General features: G+C 39.8%; 1 protein-coding gene and 1 long non-coding RNA gene across 8 annotated transcripts in view; one reads left to right on the top strand and one right to left on the bottom strand.

The window, feature by feature from the left end:
* Positions 1–103, bottom strand: part of FABP12 (fatty acid binding protein 12) — a 28,032-nt gene extending 27,929 nt beyond the window's left edge. For all 7 annotated transcript variants that reach the window (XR_005794121.1, XM_040487509.1, XM_040487510.1 and 4 more), the window contains exon 1: positions 61–103. The gene's annotated coding sequence lies outside the window, so the exon portion shown is untranslated. The remainder of the gene's footprint in view (positions 1–60) is intronic.
* The window catches only part of LOC121038064 (uncharacterized), a 259,619-nt gene that overhangs the window by 231,638 nt on the left and 1,750 nt on the right, over positions 1–26,231 (top strand). Inside the window, exon 2 of the long non-coding RNA XR_005794123.1 lies at positions 6,102–6,219. This is a non-coding gene — a long non-coding RNA (uncharacterized LOC121038064). The remainder of the gene's footprint in view (positions 1–6,101; positions 6,220–26,231) is intronic.

Below are 26,231 nucleotides of genomic sequence, written 5' to 3'. Positions count from 1 at the left end.
GGCTCAGGCCATGATCTCATGGTTCATGAGTTCAAGCCCCAAGCTGGGCTCTATGCTTACAGCTCATAGCCTGGAGCCTGCTTCTGATTCTGTGGATTCTGTGTCTCCCTCTCTCTCTCTGCCCTTCTTCCACTCTTGCTCTGTCTGTGTCAAAAAAATAAATAAACATTAAAAAAAAATCCTGGGGAAAAAATGCATTAGTCCAATGGTACCAGACTGGGGAGCTCTTTTAATTCCAGGTATACGCATTTATACTTGAATTTCTAACAATGAGGACCCTGAAGTTCTTCAGCAGGCATAAGATGGCATTTTATGAATATCAACTTGTTGGCAGGTGCAGAGTGGGAGGGGAAGATTAACGAAAAAGATCAGATAGGATGGTTTGGCAATGACTTACCTGTAAGGTCAAGAGAGTTTGGGTTTTCCTGATGACTGTGCAAAGAAAAACAGTGGGATGTATGAAAGATGTAGTTTGGAATAAGAATCAACAATAATTGGTCATTGACTATATGTAGGTGGCAAAAAAAAAAAAAAAGAGTCAAAATTATTCTGAGGTTTTAAGCCTGAAGGATTTTTAAAATCCCTGGGAAGTTTTGTAGATACTGGGATCTTTGGGCTGTTGTTATAACAGGAACAGAATAACCAATTCTGGCAGTTGTCTCTGCAGAAGGATAAGCACACCCTTGGTGTATTTCATCCATCTCAGAGTGAGTTTTTCTACACCTTCTTAGAACTAACACTGAAAATATTTTTTGTCAGGCCAGATTATCTCATAACAAGAATGGTTTGATGCCCTACCCATAGTCAATGTGGAGAATTCCAATTTATGGAGCAGATATTCCCTAAAATCTATACATTAAGACGGTACATTATTCATTTGCTAGGGCTTCCCTAACAAAATATCAGAATGAGTGGCTTAAACAACATAAATTTAGTTTGTCACAGTTCTGGAAGCTGGAAGTCCAAGATAAAGATGTTGGCAGGCTTGCCGACTGTAGTCTTTCCACTGTGTCTTCATGTGACCTCTCTGTGTGTAAGTATCTTTGGCGATGCTTCCTCTTATAAGGACATCAGTCTGTTCAATCAGGGCCCATCCATATGACTTCATTTAACTATAATCACCTCTTTGAAGGCCGTATCTCTAAATGGAGTCCCATTCTGAGGTTTACCGGAGGCATGGATTTCAGCATATAAAAATGTTGGGGTGGAGGGACCAGAATTTAGTCCATAATAGGCAGCATGTTCTCTAACCAGTGTTCTTTTGGAGATACCCAATATTTAGGAATCAGAAGTTAGGTATTTCTGGGAGGTATGTTCAAAGTCAAGGGAATATCTCGCCTCTTCCACAAAGCAGATGAAATCAATCTATCATTTAAATTTTATGAATGATACAAAATAGAAATGGAAAATGCGTTATGCAACTAAATTATTCTTTTTTATCTCCCTATGATCATTCTACATGTTTTGGATAAGAGAGGGCGAAAAAGCATTTCCCAGCTCACCAAATCATTTCTGTCTATGTCCATGAAGTTTTCTACCTTCCCTATTCCATCTGGGTTGCTGGCCCTCCAAAAATCCATTTCATTCACTTATTTATGTTTTTATTCATTGATTCATGTAACATCAATATGTGAGTGTCTACTCTGGACCCCTCAGGTGCTAGGTCCTAGAATACAATAGAGAACAAGGTGATCAAAAGTCCTGTGATACAGCTCTTATAAGGCACTATGGGACACAGACAAACAAACAGACATTAGCAGTAATCTGAGGTAAACTCGAGGAGAGGTCTGAAGTGCTAGGGAAGCTCAACACAGAGGCACTTAACCAATCCATGGGATTATTCAGAAAAGGCTCCCCTGAGAAAACGACATTTAAGCAGTACCTGAAGGATGAACATCCAGAATAGCAAGAATAAAAGAAAGCAAGGAGGCGGACTCCAGGCACAGAGAATGACAAGCACAAGTGCTCTGGTGTGAGGAAGAGAGCAAGGCCCCTGAGCAGAGCTGGAAGAAGTCCAGAATGAAGGAATAGGTAGTGCAGCTCTTGCAGACCAGGCAAGAAGAAGGGGTCAAGGAAGAAGGTGGGGTTTGAAGGAAATTAGATGGTAACCCTGGGGCACTTGGAAGCTGTTGAAGGGATTTCAATTGAGCAATGATTTGGTCAGATTAGGATTTTAATGAATTCACTCTGGCTTCTACCGTGGGGTGGAGCTGGAGGCAGGATGAAAGGAGACAAGTTTAGAAGGCTTGTTGAAGGTATTTAAAGGAGATAATGCTTGGAACTAAGGAAACCATAGTGAGGTTAAAAAACAAAAAACTGTGATTTGTGAAAAATTTAAGAATTCTGGGGATCGATGCTTCATTTAGGTTCCCTAGAAGACAGTGATTTTCTTTTTTGTCTTGTTCACTGATATCTCCCAAATGCATCCTCTAAGCTTCTTGAGGACAGTAAAGATAATGAGCAGGGAATGTTGGGTTAGCTAGACAGCACTGACTATATTCTCTGACTGGTTGTTACAACAATGGAATTCATTTTGAAAGCTTTTGTGTGCCAACTGCTGTACTGGGTGCCTTGCATACACAGTCTTATTTGGTCCTCATGAAAAATGTAAAGAAGAGAAACCAAGAATCAGAGATTTGGGGTACACAGTCCACAAATGGTAGAGGGAAGATCTGAACTCAGGCCTGTCTGATCCCAAAGCCCCATCCTCTTCCCCTTCTGATCTGTTGAAATCCAACCTTATACTCCTCTCTCAATAATAGGCTGGAAAATCATTTTTTCTAAGGGGGCACTTTCTACTTGTTCAAGGGCTGGCAAACTAGTCAACTTGCCTTGCCTCCCTCCTGACTTGCCATCTGCGGGCACTAAGCCTCACCAAGTCCCCTGGGCTGAGGGGGAGAACCAGTCTGAGACAAAATCTCACGTATAGTGGTCCTGTCCCACAGCCTGTGTCTCCTACAGAGTTTGAGGTGGAATGAGGTCAGGGCAAACACTTTCATGTTTTCTTTCTATGAATTGCCTGGATAAATACTCTTCTCTAAAAATATTTTAAAAGTAACAAGAAAAACTGGCACTTGAGGCTTAATTCTGACCAGGAAGAGAAAATTGTAGGCTAAAGAAGGAGTCATATGTTCCATGGGAAACAACAACTGCATGGTCTTGATTTTTTAAATAACCAGAGAATATAACCATGAATCAGTTAGTCAAAATGCATTTATTGTCTCCTATTCTGTATCAGATATCGTCCTCTATTCTGTATCAGTTATTGTTCTAGAGCCTGGCTGCACAGGACAAGACAAAGTGTGTGCCATCCCTCAGAAAGCTGATGTTCTAATGCGTGGGGATAAAGAGACAATAAACACAAAAGTTAGACGATACTCCTAGAATTTAGAAAAACAAATTTTAATAATTTTTGGAAGTTTTTAAAATCCAAACTGCTAATACCAGATAAATGGTCCCCATTTTTTTCTTGTCTTTTTTTAATTAACAATATAATACTTGGAAGTGGAAACCTGGTTTTAAAGTGAAAATTTATTCAGTAACTGATAAAACTTCTATGGGAATGATGGAAAGAAGGTAGTAGCACTGGGTAGTTCTCCATCTATTAATGGTTTTGTAAGGTCTTTAATATGTTTAGGAGAGTTAACACAATTTTACTATTTATTTCTATAACAGCTCTCTTTATTTCCTAGTATCAATTCAATTCAAGCAACATCTTATAACATAGTTAAAATACAGCTATTCTGTTAAATTCAGCTTGGAATAAACTTTCAAATCTTCTTAGTAGAAACTTTTAATAAAAGGACATGAACAAAATAAAAAATATTCAGGAAAAAAAGTATTCGGGAAAATAATTTCACACCTAGAGACCCTAGAGGAGAGAGCTAGCATGCATGGGTGACCAAAGACTCTAGATGTTCTAATTTAAAAAAAAAAAAAAGTACATTTGAATTGTGGAAAATCGCTATAGTAAATTCTTAAATAACTTGTGAGCATGCAGGAAATGAAATGGTGACTTCCAAAAGATTAAAGCATTTTGGTAACAAATCATACTTTTGTAATGAGCAGAATGAAACATCCTAAAACACAGTGCCTTAGTATTTATAAGTCATTTCTCAAAATCTTTCACAGTATCTGTGTTAATAAGATTTTTTTTAATTGCATATGTAATACTACAGTTAGCAAGTTGGATTCCCAGTTGCACAGAAACATTGATTAGCAGGTAATGGAAAGCTGACAGGAATACTCTAGTCCTTCTCTCTCTGACAATTCTACCAGGGATTTGAATGAAGATATGGAAGGCACATTTTATTAAACATACCAAAGTATGAGGTTTAGGGTGAAAGTTAATGTGTTTGGAATGAACGGTTAGATTAAAAACATCTTGATTGACTGGAACAGTGGGAAGAGAAGACTGTTGAGCTACCATGATAGAACACTCATTACCATTGCTGCCTTCCTCCTGGTTGCTAAAGCCACAATCCAGATCTAACTGAATGCCTATTTTTATACAATAAGCCAATTCATTAGCACTGATGGAAAATAATAGGCAATAATCATTGTCTGGAAAGGACTAATTTTAATGCTAAGTGATCAATAGATTTGTTATTGTTTTCTTCAAATGAATGAGAGCATCAAATTTTAAAGTAGGAAGAAATCCCATAGAAATATCATAATTCAGCTTTTCTCTTCAGTTAAGAAGATCTATCGCATACCAGACACATGGCTAACAGGCCCTTTCTGGAGTTTATTCATGACTACATCTCAGTGTTAAAATGGTGCCTAGAACTTAGTCACAGAAAATATTTGTTGATTGAATGATTTTAGGGTAGGGTAACTCACTTCTTTCTTTGACACTGCATTTCTGGGGGATACCAATTGCTGAAACTGTCTTCCTTATATTGAGTCAAACTCATTTGTCTGTAACTCCCTATTTATTAGATATAATCACGCTTTCCTGATATGGACAAAATAAACCCAGTTTTCTTCCAAATATTTTAAGATAGCTAACAATTCCCTTTTAAGAATGTGTTACTTTTTCCCAGAAGAAGGTAACTAATTCCTGAACCTTCTTTATATAATATGGTTTCCTATCCCTCAAATCATTCTTATCATTCTCTTCTGTATGTACCTCAAATCTTCAGAGTTTCATATAATGTGATGCCCTGAATTAATCATGTCTCCAGATGGAAGCTAATCTGACCACTATACCACATTATTGTAAAATTGGATTAGCTGTCAGAAAGAAAGCTGTATAAGTGGCAATTATTTTAGTTCAGTCTGAAATCAATTAAAATCTTTAAGTGTTTTCTCAAACTACAAGTAGGTCTGAGCTGACATCTGGGTTACACATGTCAATTAAAAAAAAAAAAGATTATATTTTTCTTCTGTTTTCTACACCAAGTCTTTTAATTAGCCAAAGGATAAAAATAAGACATTGGTTATAAGAAAGAAGGGCTTATTCTATAATCATTTAAATTTGGTTTTAAAATCTCATACAGGCCTAATCAGATAAATACGTATTGTTCTCTGTACTCAGGCTTGAGACCTGAAAGTGATACCCTGGTACTCATGGCTTAGACTCTCCATGGGCAGGAAGCATGGGGCACTCAGTGAGGGAAGTCCAAGAAGCCAGGTGGGTAAGAAGCCATGGGCACACAGCACAACACGATTGCCCAAGTTTCCCTCTAGGCCAAGTGGACCTGAGGATCGCATGAAAGCACTACTGGCAAATAGGGAACCAGTACCTATGACATGCCCCTTGCTACTCTACCCTATGCTTTGAAAGGAGGGAGAATTCTAGAATTCTTTCCCAGGTGGGAGGAAGAGAAGAAATGGCCACAAAGGCATATAAGGACACAGCCTTCTGAACTCTTCTCATACACAGTGAATGGATGAGCTATGTGTCAGAGGGCGATCTCTCCTGTGGAGATCTAAGAGGGTCTAAGAGGGCATAGTGATTAGAGTAGGAATTCTAGCAACTCATCCTTCAGTAGCTTGAATCGAGCTCTTTGCAACTCTAAGAAGGGTAACAGAGGAAGTTGGACAACCCAGTCCACATTCCCCTAAACCCTCTGCCTTTCCTTTTTTCTACAACACAGATCCAGGACCTGCCTGCCCGTATTCCCTTCCAGGCTGCCGAATGCCAAGACCTGCTCCAGACGAAGGCTGCTTTGGCCAACCAAGACTCATCTGCCCCCAGGGGGTCACATGGCCAAGGTACTTTGGGCATAGAAGGGGCTAGAGTTTGGGAGAGTCCTTCCAAGGGAAAGTACAGAGCAGGAGGACCCCTGGTGGCACAGGGAGTCTCTGTAATGTCCTCACAATTCTGCACTGGTTCCAAACTCACACACTCCACTCTGCAAAACACACTCTTGGCTTCAGCAGAACCTTTCCTCTTAGAAGGCAGCTTAGCAGGGGCTCCTGTGGCTCGGTCAGTTAAGCATCTGACTGCAGCTCAGGTCATAATCTCACAGTTTGTGAGTTTGAGTCCCGTGTTGGTCTCTGTGCTCCCAGCTTTGAGCCTGGAACCTGATTCAGATTCTGTCTCCCTCTCTCTCTGCCCCTCCCCTGCTTGCGCGCTCCCTCTCTCTCTCTCTCTCTCTCTCTCTCTCTCTCTCTCTCTCACTGTCTCTTTCTCTCTCAAAAATAAATGAACATTAAAAAAAATTTGTTTTTTTAAGAAGGCAGTATAGCAACCATGTTTTGTTCCTTGGGCATTTCCCTTTGGAATCTTACCTCAACACACCCCCCATTCCAAGCAGCTTCTCAAAGTATTTCTCACAACACTTAACAATCTTCTCTCTGAAAGGAATCCTAGTATGAGATTTTCTCCATCTTGTAACAGTCCCAGTGATGTTTTATGCCCCTTATAGAGTGGTATCCTGGGAAGTGCTCTTGCTGGCCTACTGATCCCAATTGGATCAGCAAAGAGTAGACCTTATCTTCTCTTCATTCATGGGTCTAGGACCCGCTTCTTTTTTCTCAGCAAGATGATAAGAGGTCTGGTTCAAATGGAGTCAATAGTAATGTGGTGAAAAGGAGCTCTTTCCACATCTACCTTGCCAGGTACCATCTTTCTTTGCCATGTACCTTGTTTTCTGCAATTATTTAAAAAAAAAAAAAAGGTAGGGTGGGGGGATTGTTGACCCCCAGAAAGAAATGTCTTGCATGGTAGTATAGACTGTATTGAAAGTTCAGCATCTGATGCTCTGTTCCTGGGAATTCAAGAGAAGCCTGGGTGAGCATTGCAATACCACTGCCACCTACACTGGGGAGAGAAACTCTGAAAGGTTGTAACTTGTCTGCAGTATGAGGCGATCAACCTCTATAGTCTGGTCCAAGAGGAAGCAATTTAATTTCTGAGCTATTGAACCACAATTCACGAATGGAAAGGACTCCTGAATGGTGCAAACGATTCTTTGTAGGAATGCAAGGTTCAGCTATCATTACATATAAAAATGATATGCTTTTATATATTTGTTCTTTCTCTCCTTCCATTCTCATCCCCAGCCAAGCCACCATCCTTTGTTTTTTTAATTCATTCTGAAAAACAAAATCATGAAAAATATTCTCACAACAAAGTCTTTTCTCACTCTCAGCCATGTTTATATAGAGCTGCAGTAATGGTCTTCCAATAAAATGAAATAAAGAAAGAATGCCAACTGAAAGAAATGAAGAAATAACTAATTTGGCATAAAAGCCCCACTGTCTTCCCCTCTAGCAGGCAGTCACTCTTACTCTCTATCTCCCTCATACTTTACTTGTGCTAAGGTAACAGGATTAGGAGATGTCTGCCATACCTCTAAACTTAGCAGAAGATGCTGAAACAAAGCACCAACTAACTACATTGAAAGAAAAAAATCAAATACACATCACCTTTTGATTATGGTCAAGGCATTCCTGGCCTTATTTTCTTTGCCTTAAAAAAGTTGTTTGACATCCTAGGTACTAGGTGGGCCAAACAAAACACATCTGTGGATTGTCTTTGGCCAGACAGATCCAACTTTGCAAAGCCAGACCATCAGCTGTAATGCAGGATGTTGCAGATTTCTTCCATCCCATCTTCTGTGTTCCTTAAGAACTCTGCCACAGACCCAGTGCCAGCTTTTATAAAGATCATTATCTCATTTATTCTCCTTGGCATTTTACAGAAACACACACTTTGAAGGATTAGGTGACTTCCCCCAGAGCACACAGGCCACAGGTGGTAGAACTAGGACAGAGATGCTGTGACATCAAAGCCCATGCTCTGACTCTTATGTTGTGCTGCTCCTCAGCAGTAAGTGGGGGAAGCAATGGTAATTCTCCTTGATGAAGTGACACTCAGCTGCTATGTCTTCAGGATGTCTCTGTGACCTGGAAGAGCCAAGGGGCATGGGGGGTCCTGCACCTTTCCCAGTACAAGTCTTCCCATCCATGAGTGGATCATGTGCCTTTTCTGAGGACCTTTCATTATCCTTCCCCAGCCCCTGGAAGCAATGAAGTTTGTTGGAAAATCAGCAGAATTTTTTCTTTCTAGCCCACTCTACTTTAGTGGAGGTAAAATCTTAGGGGAGTCATAATTTAGAAATTTCCAAATTTCTGAAATAGAGCAATCATCTCCCACTCTTCCTGAAAGAATCAAATGATAATAGTGTGTATGAACGTACTTCATAAAAGGGAAAATATTCTACGTGATATTCTGGCTCAAGTTTAGATAACAAAAGTTGGATCAATGTGCTAGCACATACCCGCTGGCAAAAAGAAAAGAAAGAAAGAAAGAAAGAAAGAAAGAAAGAAAGAAAGAAAGAAAGAAAGAAAGAAAGAAAGAAAGAAAGGAAAGAAACTGCACAAACTAATTTTGTTCCTTTGCTAGTATTGTAGCTATCATTCTAAAACGCAGTGGTGTTTAAAATGCTGACTTAACAAAAAAAGGCAGGTTTGGGTAGAAACCAAGATAGTTATCAAGTGGGTTTTGGCCATTTGTGGCTTATTATGTGGGTCTTGAGCATAACCAGAGTAAACCACGATGAGGCCAAATGGAGATGCACAGCATTAAACCCTGGGGCTGCAAGAGCAGACACTTAGAATAAGAAATAGTTTGATTCTACAGTGTTCTGAAGGGAACAGGTGACTCAGCAATTCTGTCTTCATTTCCTCCTTGGTGTGGACCTAGCACTAAAAGAGAGCAAAAGCTGGACCTCTGCCTCCTTTAATCTGTTCTTCCATCAGAGTAAAGAGATTAAACACAGGGAAGTGCTAACTTCAAGACGGAGTAAGGAGTTGCAAGCTATCGCAGCTCACTCAAAGTCCAATTTATCCCAAGGAGTTTTTAGAATGAAATATGTTCCTTTAACTCTTAATTAAAACAACAAACAAACAACAATAAAAAAAAAAAAACAGCCCTTTGCTAGTCACAGAAAATGTCTATCTGGGTGATAACCAGAATTTTCTTTACTGTTACAAAGTCTTTAAAATTTCCTATCTTACCTGAGGAAGGATTATTCCCTTTTTATAGATGAAAAAACTAAATTTCAGAGAGACTAAGCCACATAGATAGTAACTGGTAGAGATCACACGTGAACACAAACCTTCTTTTTCAAATGATCTTAAGTGTTTTTCTATGCTCTAGCCCTTTTAGATTTCATCAGTGAAATGCTGGGGTCATTTAAAGTCACAGCTTTGAAATCGGTGAAACAACTAACAAACCCAAGGCAACATGGTTAGTTTTCATAAACCATTTATTGCAGATTTCACAGGATAATACCAATTTGAAAGTTTATTTCCTGTTGTTCTCCAACAGTTATTGAACTTGTCACAGTACACATCCAAAACATTTCTATTATTGTTTTGTAAAAAATTCCATATGACTCTAACGTTGTCTTTTAAATGCTGAAACTAACTTCCCTGTATACGTGCTGTCTCTTGACTCAGAACATAAGGTTTTTTAACAGGGCCATGTTTGGTTGAGAACAGGTTGGGAGGGATGTGGGAGGCAAAGGATTTTGGGTTGAGGTCTGGTCTGGTTAGCTCAGGTGTCTGGAAGAGGGCTCTGAAATGTCCTTGGGAAGCCCTTAATCTCAGATGTGCTGAATTGGGGGGATAATAATTAAAATTGTACCATGTTTTACACTTGAATATGCCTAAGATGGTATTTGTAAAACATTAGGTGACCCTAATTACATCTTAGAATCATCTACTCTAGGTGCTTACTTCTGAGAAGAAGTAAGAAATATTCCAAAGTTCCCATATCAGACAAACAGGAAAAGGAGCAGGGAATGTTTGATGAGGAATTATAGACAAACTGCCCAACTATGCCTTGAACCACAAATCTGCACGTAGCCCAAAAAGAGCTGATTCAACTGAGAGCTGTCTGATACTAGCGAGCAGAGAGAATCAAGAACATGAAATTCCTGCCATGTCAGGCCTCTGGGGCCATTGCAATTACTGTCTCCTGATCAGCCTGAATGCAAGTTCAGACCTCACCCTGCCCTTCCAGCATCTCTCCAGGACAGACAACCACAGACTTTGTTATCTGGCCCCAATCAAACTCCGGATCTGCTAGAGAAGACTTTTCAACACTCCTGTGGATTTCTTCATTGAGAGACCTGATGAGTCCTGGGTATAAGACATTCTGCCCTAAACCACGAGGGCCACACTCTGTTTTCTAAATGAATGCTTCCCTCCTGTAGGTAGGTATCTGCTTGAGTGGCTAGGAAGTAGGTGTTCACATTGGTCAACCCAAAATGGGTTCAATTTAACTGTATTTTTAAATAATATCCTAATGTCCATATCTATACTCTACTGGAATGTGCAGGAGGGGAATAAAGGAGGCAAATACCAATAAAAAAGAACATAGAGTAAAACAAATTACATATCCAGAATAAGAAAATAAGCAAGCCAATTATAAAATAGGCCAAAAATATGGACATTTCACCAAGAAGCATGAATAAGCACATAAAAAGCTGTTCAGCCAACAGGTAAATACAAGTTATGACCAAAGTGAGATACCACTACATACCTGTTAGAATAGCTAAAATTAAAACAACCAACCATTCAGAGTATAGGCAAAATATAGAATAAAGTGATTGAACCTCTTAAGCATGCTGGTGGGGACATAAAGTGGTGCAGCCACTTTGGGAAACACTTGGGAAATTTCTTTGAAAAGCAAAAAACATACACCCTCCCCCCAAAATACACTTACTATGGAATCTAGCCATTCCATTCCTAAGTGTTTCTAAGAAAACTGAAAGTGCATGTCCATATAAAAACTTGTACATTAATATCTAGTAATCTTAAATGTCAAAAACTGCAAACAATCCGAATGGCCATCAACTAGGTGGATAAAACTGTGGTATATCCATACAATGGACTACTATTCAGCAATAAAGAAGAATTATAATATTAGTATACACTATAACATGGATGAATCACAATGACATTAACCTTACAAAATAAGCCAGACAAAGAAAGTATATATACTACATGATTCCATTAATATAACATTCTACGAAATGAAAACTAATGTTTCATGACAGAAAGTAGATCAGTAGCTGCCTGGACATAGTTGGTAGGGATGGAAGGAGAAGAGATAGCAAAGGGGCAGGAGGAAACTTTTGGAGATGATTGATATGTTCATTATCTTGATTGTAGTGATGGTTGCATGAAGGTGTATATGTCAACTCTTCAAATTGTATACTTTAAATATTTACACTGTTTTTGATTGTCAGTGATACTTCAATATAGCTGTTTTAAAAATACCATGAACACTGGAGTGTTTCCTTTCTCCTTTGCTAATTTTTTACAACAAAGTAATATGTACATGTATGTGTGGAAAAGCTATACTAAGGGCCTCATAGTGAACAATAGCAATAGTTTCCATACAAACATCTTTTCAATCCTACTTTTTAAAGTAAACTGTTTTTCGGAGTCTATAGAGAACAAACTGATGCTTACCAGAGGGGAAGTGGTGGTGGGGGCAGGGGGATAGTGGGCAGATGGATGAAATAGTTGACGGGGATTAAGGAATATACTTGTGATGAGCACCGTGTGTTGTATGGAAATGTTGAATGACTATATTGTACACATGAAATTAATATTACACTGTGTTACCTAACTAGAATTTAGATAAAAATTTAAAAACAAAATAAATCTTTCCTCAGCAAATAAATAAATAAATATTTTTCTCCCCCATACCCAAAGTAAGCTTTTTAACTATCTCTGATTTTAATTCTTTCGTATTTGTCTTTCTAACTTTAAATATCTGACTTAAATTATTACTTTCAGTTTTCCAATATAAGATTCTCTAACGGTCGTACTGCCTCTCTCCTTTCTCAACTTCCTATTATTATGCTATTTCTTATATTTCCTCAATTTCTCAAAATCTTGACATATTTTATTTTGCTTCATAATCACACATATTTTTCTACACAGTTTTTTTTGTGTGTGTGTTTTTCTTCACCATGTTGTTACTACCATGTCACAATGTATAGTCACATTATCTAATTCTTAGAAACGATTTCTTTATTCTTTATTTCTTTATTCTTAAGACAGTCTTCCTAGAGTCTACTTAATTGACTTTCTGGCTTGCTATCCAATTATCATGCAAAGATTTCTTTTCTTTGCCTCACTAACTACTAGGCTAGTTTCCAATTCTTTTTATCCAATTTCTTTTTCTTGTTTTCTAGAATTATCTTGCTGGATTATGTCCTCAAGTAACTTTTGGAAATGATGCCTGGCACCGAAGTTTCTGAATCCTTCCATATTGAATATGGTCTTTATGCTCTTCCTAGACTTGATTAAATTGACTACAGTATAGAATTCTAGGTTAATATTATTTTTCTATGAACATTTTACTTTTGCAAAGTCTAATACACTGGTCTTATTTCTTCTTCTATGCAGGTGATCTGTATTTTTTATTTTTTTATCTCAGAAGAAGTTTCTACTTTATGCCTTATCTTTAAGATATTGAATTTTGGAGGCACCTGGGTGGCTCAGTTTTGCCAACAGCACAGAGCCTGCTTGGGATTCTCTCTCTCCCTCTCTCTCTGCCCCTCTCCTGATTGTGTACACAAGTGCACTCTCTCTTTCTCTCTCTCAAAATAAATAAACTTTAAAAAGAAAAAGATACTGAATTTTCATGGGGTTATAACTTGATGGAGGTCATTTTTATTCAATCTGTTCCTCATTTGGTGGATTGCTTCTAAAGGAAGATTCTTTAGCTCTGGGAGACTATCTCAGTTCTTTTATTATTTCTTTTCCCTTGATTTTCTCCCCCTCCACACCCTTTTAATTTTGTTTCAATTGTTCTCTTTCTGGAATTCTTACTATTTAACTTGTTGATATTTTGACTTGATCTTCTGTTTTAATTTTCCTTTCTAGATTTTCCTCCTTTTTTCCCCCCATTTTACTCTGCTTGAAAACATTTTGTAACCATAATTCAAGCCCTTCTAAAAATGTAGGGGAAGGGAACAATCATAGAGCTATTTCTAAGAGCTCTTTTTTTGTTTTCTGATTGCCCAATTCTTATTTTGTGAATACCACATCTTCACAGTTCTCTTTAAGGACAAGAGTAGAGTTCATGGAGTTTAAATTTTCTTTTGTTCTCTAAATTACCAGTTAGTTTCCATTTCTTTTTCTTGGTCTTTAAAACTGTGGATTTTCTTCATATATATAGTGATGTTTGGTTCTTCTTTCGTATTTATATTTTATGTTTACTATTTCAAGGTAACTGGTGTCGGTTTTCTTCTCTGCTGTGTATATATTTCGCTTTCCCACTAGGGAAGGCTCCATGTTAGACTGAATCGGCAGAACACTCCCAAATTGGAAAGAGCTTGGTAATATCTACTGTAGGAGACTTGATTCACCCCAGACAGTTCTTTAATTCTTTCCTAGAGAAGAATTCTAAGGTCAGAAAAATGTATATAGAAGAAGAGTGTGGGAGCCGGGGGACCTGGGTGGCTCAGTTAGTTAAGTGTCCAATTCTTGGTTTCAGCTCAGGTCATGATCTAACGGTTGTGAGAGAATCGGGCTCTGCACAGATGGTGTGGAGCCTGCTTGGGACCCTCTCTCTCTGTCTCTCTCCCCCTCCCCCACTCATGCACATGTGCACACACACTCTCAAAATAAATAAATAAACTTAAAAAAAAGAAAGAGTATGGAAGCCAAATGACAATGTCATTTTGTAACCAGATTTTTAATTAACCCCTGGATTTTTTTTCAACATTTCATTTTGAAACACTTTTCGATTTATAAGAAATTTCAAAAATAATGCAGATAATTCCCATGTACACTCCATCCAGATCCCCCCAGTGATAACATCTTACATCACATCATAAATGCAAAGAAACTGAGGTGCCTGGGCATTAAGCCCGACTTCAGCTCAGGTCAGTATCTCATGGTTCATGAGTTTGAGCCCCACATTGGGCTCTCTGCTGTCAGCACAGAGCCCACTTTGGATCCTCTGTCCTCCTCTCTCTCTGCCCCTCCCCCACTCTCATTTTTTCTCTCTCTCTCTCTCTCAAAAATAAATAAATAAATAGGGGGCGCCTGGGTGGCGCAGTCGGTTAAGCGCCCGACTTCATCCAGGTCACGATCTCGCGGTCCGTGAGTTCGAGCCCCGCGTCGGGCTCTGGGCTGATGGCTCAGAGCCTGGAGCCTGTTTCCGATTCTGTGTCTCCCTCTCTCTCTGCCCCTCCCCCGTTCATGCTCTGTCTCTCTCTGTCCCAAAAATAAAATAAACGTTGAAAAAAAAATTTTTTTTTTAAAATAATAAATAAATAAATAAATGCCAAGAAACTGATATTGGTACAATACTATTGATAACACAGATTTAGTCAGATTTTAACAATATTTCATTCTTTTTTAGGCTGCATTGTTCTATGAAATGTTATGATATGTATAGATTAGTGTACCCATCAAAACAAACAGGATACAGAACTGTTCCATCACCACTAAGAAACTCCTTCATGCTACCCGTTTATACTCACCTTCCCGTCCCACCCCCAGCCCTAATCCTTAGCAACCACTGCTTTCTTCTTCACCACTATAACTTTGTCACTTCCAGGATGTTATATAAATGGAATCATAGAGAATGTAACTTTCTAAGATTGGCTTTTTTAACCCATTACAATGCCTGAGACTCATCTAGTTACTTGTTTATTAATACTTTGTTCTTTTTTATTGCTAAATAGTGTTCTATGGTATGGATTACCACAGTTTGCTTCTCTAGCCACCCATTGAAGTACACTTAGGTGGTTTCCAGTTTCAGGCTATTGCAAATAAAGATGCTATGAACATTTATCTACAGGTTTTCTGTGAACATAAATTTTCATTCCTGTAGGATAAATACCCAGGGATGTGACTGTATAGTCAGATGGTAACTCCGTGTTTAAATTTTTAAGAAACTGCCAAACTTTTTCAGAGTGGCTGTACCCTTTTATATTCTCACAAGCGCTATGTGAGAGACTCACTTGCTCTACATCCCTGTCAGCACTTAGTATTATCAGCATTTTTTATTTTAATCATTCCAATAGGTAGTTAGTACTTTAATTTGCATTTCCCTCCTGCCTAATGATCTAGAGCATCTTTTCATATTTGCCATACGTATATCCTCTTTGGCAATGTCTTTGGTCTAATCTGTGCTTGGACGGATTGCCTTCTTTCTGTTGTTTAAAGAGTTCTCTATATATTGTGGATATATATGCTAGAGTTTAAGTAACTGAAGACTCCTTTCTTTTTCTCTCTCTCTCTCTTTTTTTAGATAGAGAGCACGTGCACGAGTGGGGGGAGTGGCGGAGGGGGAAAGGGAGAGAATTTTAGCAGGCTCCGTGCTCAGCACAGAGCTCAACACGGGACTCAGTCCCATGAGCCTGGGATCATGACCTGGGCCAAAATCAAGAGTTGGATGTTGAACTGAATGAGCCACTCTGGCCCCCCTAACTGAAGACTTATTTCTAAAATGGGGAAAAAGAAACAACCTCTAAGAAAATTTTTCAAATTAAAAACATGTTTTTAATTTGTTTTCTAATTTTCTCAGCCAAGACACAAAATATTTAGACTGACAAATATTCCCTGAGAAAATCATCAAATAAAAAATCTCCTTGAAAGCAAACATCATTTTTTATGCAATTAATTCTTGATTATCATTTGTCTGGCACCTGTTAAGCATTTTTCAGATGAAATATTATATTCTTACTGGAATGTTACCACTCACCTTCAAACACTTTAGTATTATTAATGACCATGTTGTAAATACATTTTGATTGAATTATCTTGAATTAGGATAAAAACAAGATGACTGTGACAAATGAATGCTTGGAAGTGGAATTTCTTGAGAAATTTCTTTGATAATATGAAGTCAAAGCTTTGAATATATGTTCTTCAACAATAATCTGAAGCTGGGCTTCTATCCTTAAAGAAATGCCTATTTTATTTTTATTTTTTTGTTTAATATGCTGAAAAAACCTGGAGTAACAGTTGTTTCCTAGAAGCTATTTCACAAAAAGAAGTTGAGTGCTCTTCTGAGATCAGGCTGAGATAGAAACATACTGATTTAAAATGTATTAAAGGGGCACCTGGGTGGCTCAGTTGGTTGGTTAAGCCTCTGACTCTTGATTTCAGCTCAGGTAATGATCTCATGGTTCTTGAGATTGAGCGCCATGTCGGGCTGCATGCTGACAGTACAGAGCCTGCTTGGGATCCTCTCTTTCTCAGTCTTTCTGTGTTTCTCTCCCACTTGTGCTCTCTCTCTCTCTCTCTCTCTCTCTCTCTCTGACAGAAGAAATTAAAAACAAAAGGGAAACTAAAGCTAAAGTTTTTTTTTTTTAATTTTTTTAACCTTTATTGACTTTTGAGACAGAGAGAGAAAGCATGAACAGGGGAGGTTCAGAGAGAGAGGGAGACACAGAATCTGAAACAGGCTCCAGGCTCTGAGCTGTCAGCACAGAGCCCGACGTGGGGCTTAAATTCACGGACTATGAGATCATGACCTGAGCCGAAGTCAGACGCTCAACCGACTGAGCCACCCAGGCACCCCAAAAGTTTATTTTAAGAAGAAGAGTGCAGTCCCCAGACTATCATTTCATTCGGAAATCTCTCCCCCCAACACCGCCTGCCTTCTCCACAGGTGTTCTCAAAAGGCTACGACCATGTTACATTTCCATTGCTCTACCCTCAGTCCCTCCCCATGTCCTCAAATCATGGCACTGAAGTCAGTGTTCTGGCCATAGAGGGGCTTCTCCACGTGCTGGCATCACTCTCGCTGGATTTGCTGTAGCCACACAACTGCTCCGTTGTGGCAACTGCTGTCTTAAAGTCAAGGAGACAACTTTGTCTGGTCTGGGTCAACCCCTGGTATTGGTAAACACCAGGGGTTCTCAGCGGCGGAGCTATTGACATGTGGACAGGATAATTCTCTGTTTTGGAGGTTGTCTTGTATAGTCTGGGGAAAGAAGAAAATCCTGCCATTTGGGACAACATGGATGGACTTTGAGGGCATTTTGCTATGTGAAATAAGTCAGACTGAGACACACAAATATCACATGCTATCACTTATATGTGGAGCCTAAAAAAGCCAAACTTACAGAAACAGAGAGTAAAATGGTGGTTGCCAGAGGCTAGGGGGTAGAGGAATTAAGGAGATGTTGGTCACAGGGTACAAACTTACAGTTGGGAGATAAATAAGTTCTGAAGATCTAACACACAGCATGTGATAATAGCCAGCAATGCTGTACAATATACTTCAAATTTGTTAAGGGACTAGATGTTAAACTTTCTCACCACAAAAAAGAAATGCTAATTATGTGATGTGACGGAGGTGTTGGATAATGCTATGGTGGTAAGCATACTGCAATATATAAATGTATCAAATCAACACATTGTACATCTTAAACTTACAAAGTATTATATGTTAAATATACCTCAATTTTTAAAAATAAAAAAAAAAAAACATAAAAAACATTTTCCATACCCTAAAAAAGTAAAGAATAAGCATAGGATAGCTTGATTGACCCAAATTCCCAAATTATACTCAAGTTAGGTCCTAAATCTTAGAATTAATCTATTTGCAAATTCTCAGGTTCTGATTACAAGTATGTTTAATTTTTAAAAGAAAAATTTTAATTTATTAATTTGGTGCTGCTTTATTAGTTCAATATATTAATGCTTCAATTGAAACTAACACAATTATGTATTTTTTGGTTAATTTCCAGTTTACTTTTTTTAATTCATAGCGATTCCTAAGGATTAGCCAAAATAGTGAAAATTGACTTTAAAACTTACAATCTTTGGGGGCGCCTGGGTGGCTCCATCGGTTAAGCGACCGACTTTGGCCCAGGTCATGATCTCATGGTTCCTGAGTTTGAGCTCCGCATCGGGCTCTGTGCTGACAGCTTAGAGTCTGGAGCCTGGAACCTGCTTCCAATTCTGTGACTCCCTCTCTCTCTGCCCCTCCCCCGCGCACACTCTGTCTCTGTCTCTCTCAAAAATAAATAAAAAGTTAAAAAAAAAAAAACTTATAATCTTTGGGGCCTGGGGGGCTCAGTCAGTTAAGCGTCTGACTCTTGATTTCAGGTCAGATCATTATCTCACGGTTTGCAAGATCGAGCCCCGTATTGGGCTGAGAACTGACAGTGCACAGCCTGCTTGGGATTCTCTGTCTCCCCCTCTCTCTGCCCCCCACCCTCCCACTAGCATGTGTTCTCTCTCTCCCTCTCCCTCTCTCTGAAAATAAGTAAGTTTTAAAAAATAAAATATGGGCGCCTGGGTGGCTCAGTCAGTTGAGTGTCCAACTTCGGCTCAGGTCATGATCTCATGGTTTGTTAGTTTGAGTCCCGCATCAGGCTCTGTGCTGACAGCTCAGAGCCTGGAGCCTGCTTGGGATTCTCTGTCTCCCTCTCTCTCTGCCCCTCCCCTGCTTGCACTCTGTCTCTCTCTCTCTCTCTCTCTCTCTCTCTCTCTCTCTGTCAAAATACATAAACATTTTAAAAAATAAAAATACAACTTAAAATCTTTGCTCTGAATATATTATCAGCAAAATGAGCCCATTAAATAAAACTATTTCTTTGATTCCAAAGGCAGTGGTCTATTCAGAACTGCTTTGTTGTGCCCTATATGAGAAGACATTTAATGTTGGCTAAAATATAGACATTACAAGAAAGATAAGAAAGACCAGAATTTAGTCTCCTTTGGTTGTTTTGACTCACCCCAATGAAGAAGTTCATACTTCCCCATTGAGAATCCAGATACTGTTCACAATCTAGTCCTTTGGAGGTTTCTATTGTCCAAGAAAAACAAGGTTTTGTCAACAGCTCCCAGATGCATGCTGGATACAAGTCCTGCCTATGCTCACCCTGCCCCATTGTCTCCTTGCAATGAGCTTTTGTGTCCATATTTCTGATTTTGGCTTGAAAGTGAATATGTAGTAAGGCAAGGGACTTTAATAAAATGCACAGCAGAATAATTTATAGAGATACTATATTCTTATTTTTCCTGTTGTGTGAGACTCAGGACAGAGAGCAATTTTTTTTTCTCTCTTCCTTATGCTTTTTATCCAAGCTTTCATCCTGAAGGCTTCTGTTGTTCACAAGGGAGAAATAGTAGGACTTTTTTTTTTTTTTTTTTTTTTTTTTTTTGACAGCTTGGCCTGGGAGATACCCTACAGCAAACCTCTAGGGCCAGGGCAAGAGAAGATTGATGGGAGGGGGACAGATTTGAAAAGGGGTTGGTTTCAAGAGTGGTAGAGGCCCAGAGTCTCTTGCTGAATAGAAATGCTGAACTCTAATGGGGGAGCCAACAAGAACAGATAAAGTCTGAGTTGGATACCGGGAATGAGGGAGGAGGCAGCTCAGAAGGGCTCCGATGCCACTACTCAGCCTAGGGGGGCTGGAGCTGCCCACCTGCAGAATCTAGATGAAGGGGAGAGCATTAACTGTGATCAAAAATACCTACTCCCTGGGATGCCTGAGTAGCTCAGTCGGTTAAGCATCCGACTCTTCCTTTCACCTCAGGTCATGATCTCACGGGTTCATGGGTTCGAGTCCCGCATCAGGCTCCATGCTGACAGTGAGGAGCCTGCTGGGGATTTTCTCTCCCTCTCTCTCTGCCCCTCCTCCACACACGTGCACACTGTCTTTCTTTCTCTCTTCTCTCAATATAAATAAATTTTTAAAAATACCTATTCCCAAACGTCCTTAACTGTGAAAATATCCTCCTGCTTAACCCTGAGGAAGGGGAAGGAATTCCAAACCTGACTGGGATTGGAGAAATCAAGCTCACAACCAGATTTAATTTGATTTTGAACAAACAAGGGAATGTGACATTTCTTAGACCCAAGCATTATGCAGCAAATCCCTTGTCATGGCAATGCCTCACCCGCTCCAGTTGCTTAGGGGTTTCGACCAGATGCCTCCAGAGAACATTAAAAGAAAAAAAAACATCTCTTAGCAAAGACTACAGCTTCAAATGTGTAGCTGGAAGAGCTTTCAAACTTGTTTAACAGAATCATACAATTTAATATGTATTTCTGTGATCACGTAGAATGGGACTCATGAGTGTTAAACCTTGCAAATCCCAGGCCACATTAGATAGAAACTGGGTCCTAAGAGAGTTGGGAGGCCCTACTTGTTAGGTTCTAAGAACCAAAGTGGAGGACCGCTGTGGAACAGCACACATTCTGGAGGAAGACATGATTTGGTGTGAGCCTCCCGGGGAGAATGAGCTGCGGAGCTATCTGTGGTACTGGATGGGCTAACCGACAATGTCTAGAGACCAAAGTGCAAATGGCAGATGAGTGACACCTGGTTTCAGTTTGAGTCTGAGGGCAGCAAGAGGGAGGAAGGATTCCACTGCAGTCTTTAAGGTGATATTGTTCCTGTTAAAATAGGCTTTTGCAATATACTGGATTTCTGATCCTTAATTTGAAACTTCATGCGACTACATGTGCATACATTTTCCAAATGCTTGAGATAATTCAGTTCTACAAATCTTTACTAGGTATCTGCCATGTGCAATGCATTATACTAAACACATGGGAGAGATACAAGGTGAAGAAGACACAGTCCCATTTCTCTCTTCGCAATAACTTAGTGGGAGAAATGGAAGCAAACATAAATCAGTCTCATACAAGAAAGAATAGGTCATCTATTAAAAGAAAGTAATATTAGTAACTAAGATTTATTGAGAGCTTTCTAGGAACCAAGCACTAATATGCACTACAACATTCTAAGGGATGTACTATTATTATCCCCACTGTACAGATGACAGAACTGAAGTCCAAAAAGATTAAGAAACTTGCCCAAGGTCGTATAACTAAGAGTAGATCTGGAATTTGAACCCAGAGATATTGACCCCACAGCTCAAGCTGTTAAACGCCAGCTGTGAAATGCAAGTAATGTGTGATAGTAGAATGGGGTAGAAAAATGTTAAGTTGTTTGTAGGGGAGAAATGAGGAGCCAATAAAGACTTCTTAATCCTTGTACTTATTAGGAGAAGAGGCAAAATGGGCAAGCTCTGTATTAATTTCATTTTCAAAAGCAAATACATTCTTTTTGCTTATTTATACTGTCTATATAAGCCAAAAGGTTATTATATTTAAGAGTCCTTCGAAGAAAAGAAATCTGTCATTTAATTGTTTTGGAAATCATAGTATTTTTCACATATTTTCCCCCATAGATACACATTTTCCTTATCCCTACATTGAAAGTATAATGTTCTTTTTACCATGTTTTATTTTTTTTCCAATATGCTTCTTTTTTTTAGTTTTTATTTAGATTCCAGTTAGTTAACAGGTGATATGAGTTTTAGGTGTCCAATTTAGTGATTCAACCCTTCCATACAACACGCAGTGCCCTTAATCCCCATCACCTATTTCACGCATCCCCTTTCCTTTGTTTTATTTAGAATAACACAGTCTCAGTAGTCAACCTTTATGTCTACAACTAATATAATGTGTATGTAGAGTAGCAGTCATTTCTTGCGTTTATATTGCTCTTTTCTCTCAAAAAATCTAAGACCTACATGTTGCCCTGATCTTTTCCATTTTGAGGAGACCCTTACCAATAACGTGCTATAACATGTATTTAATGGAGGGAAGGAGTAAACAAAAAAAGAGCCTGTGACTTTTCTAGAGGCATAGATTACTCTCTGAAGGAGATTGGAATAGAGCACATGACCTTGGAACTCCCAGGTAGCTCACTGGGTTAAGCACCTGACTCTTGATTTCGGCTCAGGTCATGATCTCACGGTTTGTGGGTTCGAGTCCTGTGCCAGGCCCCATGCTAGCAGTGAGAAGCCTGCTTGGGATTTTCTCTTCCTCTTTCTGCCCCTCCCCTCCCCTCTCAAAATAAATAAAGAAACTTAAAAAAAAATGCGACCTCACTCCCAGTCTAGGGCTCAAGCGACCTACCACACCAAGTGGCAAAGTAAATGAGGTTTGGCAGAGCTAATGGAATAAACTAGGAACTATGCAAACAGGTCAACACAGAAAATCAGCATACTGTCTCAGAAATCCTCCCTAAGAAATGTGTCATGTGAAGATTATTCACACCCACAGTAGCCACTTTGTAGGCTTTCTCATTCTAAAATGTACATTTCTTCATCTTTGTCACAACAGTATGTTATGCCATTATGTTTCATCATCTGTACAACGATAGAGGTACTTTCCTAGAATGTGAGCAAGCAAGGAAGGTAATGAAAAAAAATGAAGACCTTCCATCCAGAAGCCCATGGAAGTCAATCTCCAAGTGTATGTTTCAGTCGGATCAACTCTCATTTGGGGCGTGTCCCAGCTCACCAAAGAGAAACCTGTTAGTGTCAGCTTGCCTTTTCTGATGGCAATCCCAGCATGTTTATGACTGAACTCGGTCCACAATTGTCTTCAATGGAGGCTAAGTCTGGAGTCACAATAACAGTTCCAAAGACAAGCTGCAGAGCCCTTGGCCACTGATTTTGCAGTCTTCATACAGTTCAGTGATTTTCCTAGGGCCTGGCAGATGAGCAGCTGTGCCTCTGATCGGGTCAGTGAAAAGTCTTGCCTGATAAGCAGCCATTCCCAGTGTCTAAGATAAGAATGCTTGTTTACCAGAGGCACGTGATCAACTCCTAGGGCGGAGGCCCCTGAAATCCTGTCACTACAGACTTTCTGGCACCAGAGAACTTCAGAAGTCAAGGGTCCAGCACTCAGAGAAAGCCACTCACAACATTAAAGGACCCTTGGGTCAGGGCTCTGTGTTGCTGTGTACTTTGGGGTTCAAGCAACTGCAAATTAGAGAAGTTTCCTGATTTGAGAGTAGGTAGTGAGCTGTGACTTCAGAGTCACCACATAGGTAACGGCACCACAGGACAGGAGACAAGAGAAACATGCCTGAGGCGCTGGACTAAGGCACATGGATGGACAGTGGTCATCAAATCATAGTATAACACCTGATGGCCATACTTCTCCACTTCTGAGAAGAACATCTAGACCATTAAGGAGACTCAGCTGAACACTAACTGAATAGCAAAAGATATTTATCTCCACCCACATGTGCACACACGTGCACACACATGCACATACATGCACGCACACACACGCACACACGCACACACTTTGCAGATGTGATTCAGGATCTTGAGACAGGAGAATACCCTGGATTAACAGAGGGAGTGCCACATGCTGTCACAAGGGTCCTCGTAAGAGAGAGGAAACAGGAGATGTTCACATACACATACAGAGGAAGGTGCTGTGAAAATAAAAATTAGAGTCACGGGGCCACAAGTGGCTGAGCACAGCAGAAGCCACTAGAATTCCAGCAGAAGCTGGAAGGGGCAAGGAAGGGGTTCTCCCCCACCCTGCCAGAAGGAGCATACGGTGCTGACATTGTAATGTTTGTCCAGTGACGTTGATTTCAGACTCTGGCTTCCAGAACTGAGAAAACAAATTCCTATTGCTCTAAATCACCCAGTTTGTGGGAATTTGCTACAGCAGCCACAGGAAAGGGATACGTATTATTATCTAATACAAATTTGTCTACACCTACAAAGCCCCACACACATAGTCAGGATTCAGATATAAACAAACCAGTGAATCACAGCTGGGACTAGAATAACACTGACAAAGATGACTGAGTACGTTCCCTAAGAGCACCCGAAAAACATGCTCCTCATGGTTTGACATAAAGATGAATGTTGCAAAAGAATGGCAGTGAGTTGTGTCATGTATATTCTACCAATATAGCCTTCTCAATATGCATAAAGATATTTGTGTTTGCTTTTAGCTTATTATCCGCACCACCCCCCCTCCCCCCCGGAAATCTCTGTTGGTTGTTTCCTATTAATAACCTTGAAACACTTAGTGCTTAGCCCTAACACAGCACTTGAGTTTGGGGGTGAGTTTTATGTTTTTAATTCTTTTTCCTTATCCTATATGTATTGTAGTTAAGATTACGAAGGGTTTTAGGAGACGGAAGGAAAATTGACTTTTGCAAGCTCAGCCTATCAGTTTTAACATCCTCTTCACTGGACATACGAACCAAGTTTCAGAGACCTGCCCCTAACCCTGGCCTCTGACTCCCTCTGTGGTTGCCCTGTTGAGGTCAGTTTGAGGACCATATTAGAATGGTTTGTAACCCTTAAATTGCTATAGCAGTTGTTGATGTTATTGTGTTTCCGGCTGTTTTCGGGAGATCCTCTCTTCACCCGCCAGTTTGGATGCTAATTTTATCAAACTATGTGAATGCTCTTCCTGTGTCACTCCTAAACTATCATCCTCATTTTGTCCTTAGTTCCCAAGCTCATAAACTATTTCTCTCTCTCCTGAGCCTCCCTATATGCTTTCTTTTCTCAGAGCCCAGGGGAATTTTTTTCAAATATGGTTATAAAATCTCACATTGTAAAGCCCTTAGCCCTCATTACCTAATTGCCTTCCTCCCTTTAACTTAATTACAATCTGTCTCTCCTCAAAGTGTCCTGAAACATGCTCACTCCCAAAACCAGATTCTTGCCTATGCTTCTCATCTCTTTCTGTCTACATTACTCTTTATAGTCTCATCTGTTAGCCATGAGTCCACTTAAACACCTTTTAAACTTTTTTTTCAATTCCACCTTGCTCTATATCTCGGGATAATGCATCCTAAAAGTCTCTTCCTTACTAAGGAGAAGGGTCAGAAGGCTCGTAGAGTCACCCCTGGATTTTGTCAATGAGAAAACGAGGTTACATCATTCACCCAGGTGTTACAGCAAGTGGCTAAGATCTGGATTTTAGATAGGTCATCTGACTTAGGTTGGAAAAGAAGGATTTGAGAAGAGCACATTTATCTTATCAGTGGATGGACTAGAATGTGAAGGGAGATTCACTCAGACCTCTAAGCCACCATGACTCACAGGAACCCAACAAAGTGCAATTGACAGAGTAATAATGGGAGGCACCACAAGAAACCAGGTATGTGCCTTAGAACGTCAATACTCGATTCCTGACTGAACTGGAGTGAATACCATCTTCCCTTTTTTCCCCGAAAATTTGTTTAAAGTAGATAGTTTTAAGAAAAAAATTTGAGGGTTTGAACATAAGTGGTTTTAATTTCTTCTAGTAGCTGTCTCCATGAGTACGGGGTTGGAACTTCCCTTTCTTAATGGATATTGAGTCCCTTCATGATTAGTGACCACAGTTGATAGCTTCCAATAAATTTTGGTTATCACAGAAGTCTTGTTTCATCTTTTAAAGACTCTTTTCTGTTCATTTTTAAAAATTAAACTGCATATTTAGTTCAAAGCTTTCTCCGATGGCCCCAGACTTGACTAGATCCAACTATATGGCTCCTATGGTTTCCTTTGGGGGAGGGAGCATGGTTTGCTCTCTACAAAACTTTCCCTTTTCTCTCTTCTAGCTGCTAGCTCCTCAGTGTTGTGACAAGAATAAACATCTTACTTAACTGGGTGAGGTTACAGGCGTCTCCCTGGTGGACCATAGTTGCTCACCAGGATTATTGCCATTAAGGGTGGACGATAGCTCCAACCTGCCCTGCTCCAGCCAGGCTCAAGCCTTTGAAGCTTTCCTGGGCATTGCTCCTTAAGTTTGGCCACCTCCACTGCTGACCCCTTGCTGGCACATTCATGTGGCTTTCCTTTGCCTACACCTCTTAGCTACTCTTGCTTTGTTTCCAGGCAACTCTATAGGTCTGAATCTCATCTTCCCTCTGCAGCCATCTCCAGGCAGGACCGGTGGGATCCATCGTCCTTACCTCCCAGAAACCCCAAATAGCCCTGACTCCCCTCCT

The sequence above is a fragment of the Herpailurus yagouaroundi genome, unplaced genomic scaffold (genome assembly GCF_014898765.1).
Source record: "Herpailurus yagouaroundi ecotype Mexico unplaced genomic scaffold, PumYag 165, whole genome shotgun sequence".
NCBI lineage: Eukaryota > Metazoa > Chordata > Mammalia > Carnivora > Felidae > Herpailurus > Herpailurus yagouaroundi.
The sequence above is the reverse complement of the archived record's forward strand: the minus strand, read 5'-3'. Positions and strand labels throughout refer to the sequence as shown.